Source organism: Oryzias latipes, chromosome 1 (assembly GCF_053564925.1).
Source record: "Oryzias latipes strain Hd-rR chromosome 1, Olatipes_Hd-rR_3.1".
NCBI classification, from domain to species: domain Eukaryota; kingdom Metazoa; phylum Chordata; class Actinopteri; order Beloniformes; family Adrianichthyidae; genus Oryzias; species Oryzias latipes.
The window spans coordinates 27,572,801-27,583,098 of NC_136237.1; positions in this window are offsets into that span (position 1 = coordinate 27,572,801).

Consider the following 10,298-nt stretch of genomic DNA (forward strand, 5'->3'; position numbering starts at 1 on the left):
GCCACAGAGATGTCTAGAACCTTATCAGTAACGGTTACAGACTTTATTAATGAAACTTATTGTTTGACTTAGACTAGCAAGAAGCTTCTCTTCAACTATCTTTAGCAAATCAGCTTTTGTTTGAATCCATTTATTAACATCAGGTAATCCAGTAGTGCCCACCCCACAGCCCCTTTCAGGAGTGATCTCGTGTTGATGGAGCAGCGAGGAGTAAGAGAGAATCCCGATGTCACGTCCCATTGGGGTCAGGGGATTGCAGTTACATTCACCAAAGCAAACAGCCAGGAGTAACAGAGTACTTCACCTGTCTCTGTGGATTACCCCCAAATCCCATCCACAAGTTCCCCGGTTGCTCATTTCAACCCCTCACTATTCAAAAGGAAGAGAAAGTGAAGGATGGAGGCTGGTTTGGAATGTTCCTCTGAATTAAAGTTGAAATCTTTATGTAATGCTGAGCTTCTGAGAAAACCTAATTGTACCTCACACTGAGACATCTAAAATATAAAAAGCCATGAGGTGTACTGTATTGTTAATGAGTGTTGCAGAATATACATTTCTAAAATTTAATAAATTTCCCTTAAAATCTTTCCGAAGATATTCAAGGAACTGTGTAGTTTTCAGAATCAATCATAAACTATATATCAGAAAACTAAGGTCTTCAGATAATATTGTTCTTGGACAGTCTTACTGAAATGAATAGCTGTAAAAATATGTTTTGTCACAACAAAACTGCATCTTGCAAGGTCTGACCTGTTCAAAAATCAGTAAACTGTCAGTCTAATTAAGAAATTGGTAGAAACTCACTTCTCTGTAGGGAGATCAAATCATAAAATTCAAATAATTGACTTAATGTGAGGGCTGTATGGTGCACTGGTTAGTGCTATAACCTCACAGCAAGAGGGCTCTATTCAAATCCCAGCTGGGCCCTTCTTACAGCTGTAGTTGAAATATTGTTTGGTATTTTTGTACTTCTGGAGTATTTTTCTGTCTCTGTTTTCTTTTGTTTTCTCCTGCAGTGGGAGTTTTTCTCTTCTTATTTTTTCCCTCTAATTCTGTTTGCAGACTGGAGCCCCACTTGTCCGGAACACCTGATTGGCTGAGGATGTCCAGCTCAGGGTTTAAATACTGCCAGATCATCTGTTGGACCCCCCTCACCCCAGCTGGCATCAGCAGAGTTTTATGTTGTGTTATTGTTAGAGACTTTGATCCTTGTATTTTTTTTTCTTTTGTTTAGTTTTGAGTTTTTCTGTAAATAAATTCCCAGCTTATTTTCAGCCTGGGTTTGTTTGTGAGAGTTTTTGAGTCGTTAGGGTATTTAATTAGTTTCTTTCACCTTCATGTTACATCCTTTTACGAGCCCCTAGACAGGGGTGTAACATAATTGTTTTGCATGTGATTGGTGTGTTTTTATAGACATCGTCATGACCAGAACTTGCACGAAATACTAAAGAATGTATGAAAAGGTCAACTTGAATATTTACAACTTTTGGACGTTGAGACTGAGAACAAATGGTGGTTAAAATTAGATGGTTTACAGAAAAGAAGAGGTTCTTTAAATGTGTGGAGTTTGCATGTTCTTCCCGTGAATTCTTGTGTGGTTGGGTGACCCTGCAACACACTTGCCTGTCTAGGATTTGCCCCACCGCAGTTGGGATAGACTCCAGCAACCCCGTGACAGTGTTCAGAAAATGGATGAATGGGGGAACTAATTGTAAATGGGAATAGTGCCTTTGAGATTGACAGTGTCTTATTCTGAGTATTACATTTAGATTGTACAATGGCGAAGTGTATGTTATGAACAAATTATTACACAGTGTAGCATTTCCTATTAAAAATGAATAAATAAGTAAAAAAATTAAATACAATAATCGAAATAAGTAAAATACAATAATTAAGTAATAAAATAATTCAGAAAGTAGGTAAAGTATGCTTTTTTCAAATAGTTTACATATTTTGCAGTATTCAGCTTTTCTATTGTTTGTTGTAGTCTGCAAGTTTAAATATAAAAAAAACACAATTGTACTTTCTTATTGTCAGTTTCATTGAAGAATTAGCAACACATTTTGAACTTAAACTTGGGTTGAAAAATCAAAAACACTGGCCTGACATTCTAAAATTAATTCATGGAGCATCTTCACTGGTTTATTTATAGGCTTTTACCTCATTTAAAATTAAGCAGCTACAGTTAACCTTCAGCTAAGCATCTGACACAAAACCATTGACAAAGGATCATTTACATATTACTTTTACAATATTCGTGCTTTTCACTTTTTTTGGTTTTCTGTGTTCTTTCTGGTACTTAGATAAAATGCAAAAACACAAATTCCACCAAAGTTAGAATTTATTGTAGATTCTTTTTAAACTTTGTTTTTTTCTGTCTATAAAACAATGTAACCCCTTAACTCTTGAACATTTTTCCAGTTATGAAAAAAAATTTTACTTATATTTTGGCTTTTATGTAGAACCTTAATCAAGGTAACTTTGGATGCATATTTGCATCAGTATTCATCAAGTGGTTAATTAAGTAAAATTTGCAGAGAATTAACTGAAAACATAATTAGTATTTTTATTTTTGCATTGTACACCACACTTTTTTATTTTCAGTTTTTTTGTGTGTAAAAATCTGAACTGTCAGTGTGAAAATGTAATGTTTTGTTACTCTTTAGAAGGCAACAAACTGTACTCTTACTGCACTTTTACCCTGCAGCACTACATAATGCAAATGTATTAATACAGCACCGTAGCTCAGCTAACCGCCACACAGAACAGTAGGATTGGCACAAAAGACATATCAGGTCTGAAGAGCCATCCCAGGAGAGAAGAGTTGACATCAAGCAGTCTCTTCTCCTCCTCAGCTGTGTGATTAATAACCCCTGTGCCCCATAATCTCTCCATCATCTATCTATGTAAATGCCCCCAGACCTGCAGTGCCAACGCACTTTGACTGATGGCTGTTCTGCAGCATTGAGCTCAGTTAACCTGAGTGTGTGTGTGCTCTCTGCACATAATGTGCACATGTGGACATTTTTGTTCAGGAAGCAGATGAGATAGGAAAAGTAACCCAGCTTAGTCTCAAACTGTTTTGTCTGTTACAAAAGCACCAGAGAAAATGGCGTAATGTTAAAGATTAACCAGGTAAAATGTACTGAATAAAGAAAAAGAAAGCTAAATTAGATAACACCTTTGCTGTCCTCGTAGTAGAACAACTGGACCAAAACGGCCACGGTAGCCGACGTTTAACAGAGTAGGAGTGTGGAGAGGGAGCATCCACTCATGGAAAGCTGTGGGGATTCTGCTTCCAGTCTGCGTCCGATCTTTGAGAGATCGGCTTTTCTGCTGTTGCCACTTTGAAAACAAAGAGCAGAGCTAGGCTCAATATTGAGCATGACTTGAGAGTTGAAGTAACAAACCTGCAACCTCGTTTTGAAAAGATGTGTTGCACAAAGCAGACACATCGCAGCCATTAACACAACTTTTTTTTTCCTTATTGTTCATAGGTTCAGTGTTATTGTTCTCACGAAGTGAATTCCCCTTTATTGATTTTTTTTGTCTGTAGCAGCAGGAATGTTTAAGATTTTGATATGGTATTAAAGTTGAACATATTTGGCTTATTTTGTCACAGTTTTTTTTTTTCGAGGGGGTGGGATGGGGGCATTTTTCCACCTCCAAAAGGGGGAACAAGAGAAAAAGTTCAAGAACCATTGCCATAACACCACAACGATGACACACGGCAACTCATTGAAATGTGGTCAGATTAACCCTTGTGCTATCCTTGGCACTTTAACATTGGGAGTTGGGTCATCTAGACCCACTAGACAGTGCTCGGAACCTTTTTTCTTCAATGATATGAGAACCTCACTGGTGTCCATGGATTACATGAAATATTTCCACCTTTATCCACCTTTGTCATGGTAGGGAGAACACGTCAATGCAAGGGTGGGGTCATCTAAGATAGCACAAGGGTTATTTCAGACTCATCAAGACATCTTTTACCATAATACACATTGCTTCACACTGTTGCCCCGACAATCTATGTGTCATAAACACTTAGCAGCATACCTTTATACCCTGCATCTCTTCATCCCTGCAGTTGCTAGAATCCTGAGTTAAAGCACACATGGTATGTCTCCTTGCCAGAAATGGGCCACTTTGTGCCAGTCTGAATACAGACCAAACTCTAGGTCCGGGCCTCAATCTGGAACAAATTAAGCAGACTTGATCCGGAACAAAGGATTTCTCCAGTCTGAATACACCCTACACCCTAAGACACTAAAGAGAGCAGCAAAACTATAGGATAATTAGAGTAAGTGTACCCATTAGTAAGTATTAAAATCAACTATCACACATGTGTCAAACTCAAGGCCTGGGGGCCAAATGCGGCCCTTCATGTCCTTTCATGTGGCCCGCGAGAGCATAAAGGTTTTTAAGTAATAATAAAAATTGGTGTGTATTTATTTATATCTAGGGGTAATCAGACGAAACTAAACACTATCCATATAACCTAACCTGACAGAATCAAACATAAAAGGATTTCTGCTAGAGTAACAAGCAAAACTATGTTTTCTATGCAACTGTAATTGTCACTTTAAAAAGTTATAATAAATAGATAAATGAGTAATTTAACATTAAGGAGTAGTTACATTTCTTTTCATTACATTTATCTACATGTATAAGTTATATCTGGCCCTTTGAGGACAGACACTATGTTGATGTGGCCCTCGGGGAAAATGAGTTTGACACCCCTGAACTATCAGGACAAATTTGCTTCTTTTGGTCCTTTCTAGAGAGAAGCAGCAACACAACAGGTTCACTTCAGTCCTTGTTTCCTTACTTTAATTTATTTTTGGCTTCAGATGAGTGTGAAAGACCCGTTTGGGTGGACTCATAGCAGGGAACAGCTCCAGTTTCGCTTTTGAGACAAATAGATTGGAATCCCCTTCAAAAAATGGTCTGATAAAACAGGAAGATTATAAGCATGAACTCAGAGTCAGGAGCAGAAGTCTTTGATGTTTTGGCCTGGAATGGTTGCCTATCTGGTGAATGTGTGCTGGTGTAAGCAGGTGCAGAGTCAGAGAGAGGTGTCAGGAGTAAACAAAATAAAGATGTGCAACCAAACAAGGCAACAGCCCATAATGAGAGGAGCAGACACTGTCTTCTGTATTCTGAGTGAAGATCATGTTCTGAAAAAGGTCACATTTCTAACTCCCTCCTTCCATGTGATTTGCAGCATGTTTTGATAGTTTCAACCACAAACTGTCAGTTGATGCTCGCATGATGTGGCACTTTTTTTCAGCAACAACAGTCGGAGAAACGACCAATGAGCTTTGTGTTCGCACTGTGCTGCATCGTATTTTCAGTAATTCTGAGCCAGGTTTTTAACTCACACAGTAAAAAATAGTGAGGGAGCCATGTGGCCCTTTTGCAAATCATTTATGTTCAGATCATTTCCAAATGGAGATGAGAAAAAAACATTCTGTTTGTCCCAACAGCTAATGAGTTAAAAAAAAAAAACACAACGGTCTATGGTGGTTATTTGACCACCCTTTTTTCGGACATGTCATAATGGTGTTTACATGATAAAATGTTCTGGGTGAAAGCAGCCAAATGTCTCATCCCAAAATAATTTACCTCGGACATGGTTTTCTTCTAGCTAAGCCAATCAACACTTCCTGTTTACAGGCAACGTTTAATTCCAGAAACAAGCTTAGTCAGCAAAAGTAATCTGCTAGAACAAATGCATCTGCTGTTGCTCACATCATAACTTTCTGCCATCTAAACAAGCATGCAGGACTATGCACGGTTTACATCAGTATTTTTCAACCTTTTCTGAGCCAAGATATACTTTAATCTTGATAAAACCTCTAGGTACACAACAAAACAAAATGATAAAAATAATAATAATATTTTTTAACTCTATAGTCTGTATTAGCAATGAATTGTCATTGTGTCTTGATTCAAATAAATATAAAAAGTATTTCTACCTGCCATATTTTTGGGAGTTTAAATCACGTTTTTTGCATAGTTTGGCCAGGAGTGTGACCTATACTCAGGAACAACTTAGATGTGATTTCTTTTAAAATAAATATAGGTTTGTATATTTGTTATTTTCCCACTAACAACCCGATGCCCTTTGGCGGTTGTTTCCCACTAGCAACCACTAGAGGGCGCTGTAGGTGTGTGTACCAGTATTGGCTACTGACAGCAGCGCAGAAGAAGTGCTGCCCAAAATAAAAAAAACATGAAGGAGAATTTGATGGTTCTTCTCCAGAACTTCATAATATTTTTATTATTTACATCGAGTGATTATTATTTTTGCTTTTATTTTGTTTTTCCCCAGACTAATGAACTAATGACATCAAGTCAAACTGGGTTACAGAGTCACAGAAGTACCGCTGAAGGTGCTGTCATTTAGACCAGTGCTCCCTATCCTTTATGTGGCTGTGGATCGGTCAACCCCTGGGGATTTTAGCGCGGCCCGGTGGAAAGGGGTGGGGGTTGCCGGGGATGCTTAATTTTGGTCCAATTTTAAAAAGAAAAAAAACTTCTGATCATCACAAAAAAACAAATCTTTTAATAATATTAACAACAGATAACACCAATGGAACATCAATCTCTAGTAACATATTCTGCCAATGAGCGTTGTGAGTACCATGTAAATATAGTACTATGTAAACATAGTACTCACATAGTTGTCTTGAAGTCGTAGCCCGTTCTTCCATCTGTTCTTCTGTCCCTGCACTTATCCCTTATCCATTTGCAAGGAAACGTTTCACATACAACTTTTCTCATGTAGCACGTCACCAAACTACTTTTAGCGCTCAAGTGACTGAAATGTAACCTGGAAGGAACCTGTAACCTGACTGAAATCTAACCAACCATTCTTGTCAATTTTCAGAACCAATTTCTTTCAGAATAAAAGATCGATCAAATGTAGTCCTCCCCTGTCCAAACTTTACAGCTCAAGTGATTTCAGATGTAGCTGAGAGAATCCATCTTTCCATCCATCCATCCATCCATCCATCCATCCATCCATCCATCCATCCATCCATCCATCCATCCATCCATCCATCCATCCATCCAGCTCCTTCCACTCATCCGGGAGTGGGTCGCTGGGGCAGCTGTCTAAAAAAAGATGTCAAGACTTCCTTCTCCCCAGTCATTCCTTCACGGGCCAGCCGAGAAATGTAGTATCTCCTCTCCTAGTCCTGGGTCTAATTTTTTCAAAATCAAAGATCTTTTAAAATAAAACATTGTCGAAACTTAAAAGAAAAAAAAGAACAAGGCATAATTAATTATTTCTTCTGCGACCTGGTGCCAATTGATCCACGGACCGGTATCGGTCCACGGCCCGGTTGGAGACCACTGATTTAGACGCAGCTCCTGCAGTAGAAGGTGAACTTGACAAAAAAATAACAAAAAAAGACTGAATGAACCCAAACATGGAGGCGTGTTTACTGATGTTTTTAAAGAGCTATTCAAAATACATAATTAAACCTGCTCTTTTTACATTGTCAGTGTCTCACATGCACCGTAAATGAGATTTACATTCAATGCTTCCATGTAGTGATCAGGAGCAAGAGCGTCTAGTTTATGAACACATAACACATACATTGGACAAGTGTTGAGCATTGAATATGATACGCGTCAAAAGAGGCAGTGGATGCAACTTTGTCATGACTCGTGTTGGGTGTGAACGCAGTATTATGCCAGGCTTGGTGGATTGACTTTTTAGCCGAAAGTGCGACTTTTATATAATTTTTCTTCTTTATAATGCACTTTTTTGATGTTGCGACTTATACTCCAGAGCGACTTATAATTTGACAAGTACAGTCAGTGTGAAATCTGGGCCTGTTTGGATGAACACAGAGCTGATATCCTACTAATGGTAAATGTTTTTTTAGATCAATTAGAGATAATTTCTCACGACACACCTGACCTGTGATCACAGAAACTTTAAAACAATTTGTCATCACTAGTAGTTAGTAAGTAATCTAACTAATAGCTGAAATTTGAAGTTTTAAAATTGGACATTGGACAACAACTGGTATGACCCCAGAAGAAGACCCTATAGTATAATAGTATAATGGTTTTTCAAGGCTCAGTAGATAAAAAAAGGATGCACCTGTCCTCGTTTTCATGAGCTCATTTCAACAGACTTTACAATGATTGTACTGATTTACATGTAATGAGAGCAAATCCCTCGGAATTCCTCAGGTCTTCACCAGTGATCTTCAGCTGCTGAGTCTCACAGGAGAGGAAATAGCAAGGAAAGTGTCTTTCCTGAAAACCTTCCCCACCATGACTGAATATCTCCATATCCAGGGGGTTTTCAGCATCCGGTCCACACTCCAAAGCATCTTTTTCACTGAGCCGCCCTCACACAGCTCTTCAGAGGGGAGACATGTTGTTAATAATTAAGGTTGTGGCTGGAGGCACAGAGAGGCTAAACTTCCTCTAACAAGTGGCTCTCTGACAGCACAGACATATGGCTCTCGCTTCCCCATATTCTCCTCAGCCCTCCAGACTTGTGCATTTCACACACGTTCATGGCGAGGGTGAGAAACCTCCATCCTGACTGCCAAAGAACAATAAATCAAATTCCTAATGGTCTGCAACAATCAGATAATTATGAGTGTGGCCATGTGGCATGAAAGTAAATTTCCTCCTTCAAATTCAGGGAAAGGCTTTTTATGCCACTGATCGCAGCCAAACATCAGTGAATGCTGTCGTGTTTTGGCTTAGTTTTTTTTTTTTAATTTGCAGTTTCAGTGGAGAGATTATGCTTTTTGATTATGATGCCTGCACATTCAATAAAAACAATGCATTTTATAAAAGTTTTCTTTTCTGATAATCATAAGTCATTTATTTGAATCAGATTTAGGATCTCTGTCTTTTCTTTCTTAGTTTTCTTTTTTCTTTTATTTATTTAGCATTAGAATTCACTTAAAAATTCTGTTATCATTTTTAACTGATTCAAATTGTGTTCGTTACAAACATGAATATTACAGAATCTAGGGAAATGTATTGCACAACTATCCAACAGAGTACAGGCCTAAGAGCAGAAGTTATAAACAGGATAAAAGTTGGGTGACTAAGTATTAAAAACATTTTAATAAAATGTATGACTATATAGCCTACTGTACTATATAAACAGCAGCATCAGGGTTATGGTCACAGAGCACTCATCAAGGCTGTTGCTTTTTTATTTTTTATTCTGCATATGTATCGTAATCAGTTTGATTTTTGTCTAGCTTTTTTAATGTTTGAAATTGTCCTTTACTGTAGTTTGGTAAATAAATATTTTAAGTTTTTCACCAACTTGTCTTTGGTTTGCCCCATGTTCTCCTAACCCCCACATATGAAGCTAGTGAGGAGTGATCAGGTTATTCCATTCCTTCAGAACTCCCTGAATCTCTTACACAGTTACCAGGTGGCTGGAGCCAACCCAGCAACATTTGGGCTAAGGCAGGGTACACCCTGAACAGGTGGCTGGTCTGTTCCACACACACTCACACACTCATATGCATACCAAATGACAATTTAGAGATACCAATTAACCTTTGTAGGTAGCTTCTGGACAGTGGGAGGAAGCCAGGGTCCGGAGAAAACCCAAACATGCACGGGAAGAATATAGAAACTCCCTAATTAGCATAATTTATTAGCATTGGGTACATATTTATGTCAAGCTTTTTTTTTTTTATAAGATGAAAGATAGTGTTTCTGTGTGACACTGATTTACATGACTTATTTTCCAACTATGGCTCAAAGCGCTGTCCCACTCTCCATGTTGTTGAAAAACTGTAGTGTTGCAGTCTCATTGGTTCCTGCTCCTGTCTGCAGTGAGAAATGATAGAAAAATTTACAACAAGATAAAGCTCAGTTTCTGCTTTTCTGTGAGAAAAATTATTTTGAAGTCACTGCAAGAACAAAGTAGTCATAACTTTTGAGAATTAAAAAATAAATTTAAAACCAACTATGATGAAAATTGTGTTTTTGTGCTTTTCGTATAGTCTTGTGGCAATTTTCTAATCATGGACACGTTTAAAGAAAAATCTGCTTAAAATTGAATTTCTGATTATTTCTTTGTTAAAATTGTCATGAATCAGAAATGCAATTGGAAAAAGATTACAAATGTTTTGCAGAAACTACTCTGGGCGGACCACAAGTTCCCTGCTCGGCCCCGTCACTTGATGACAAGAAGATTCATTTACGTCTTCGTTTTCCTCATCTGGGCTGGCGTCTGGCTCAAAACTGTACAGCTGGATAGCTCCAGCATTGCTCACCAGTTTTGTCACACC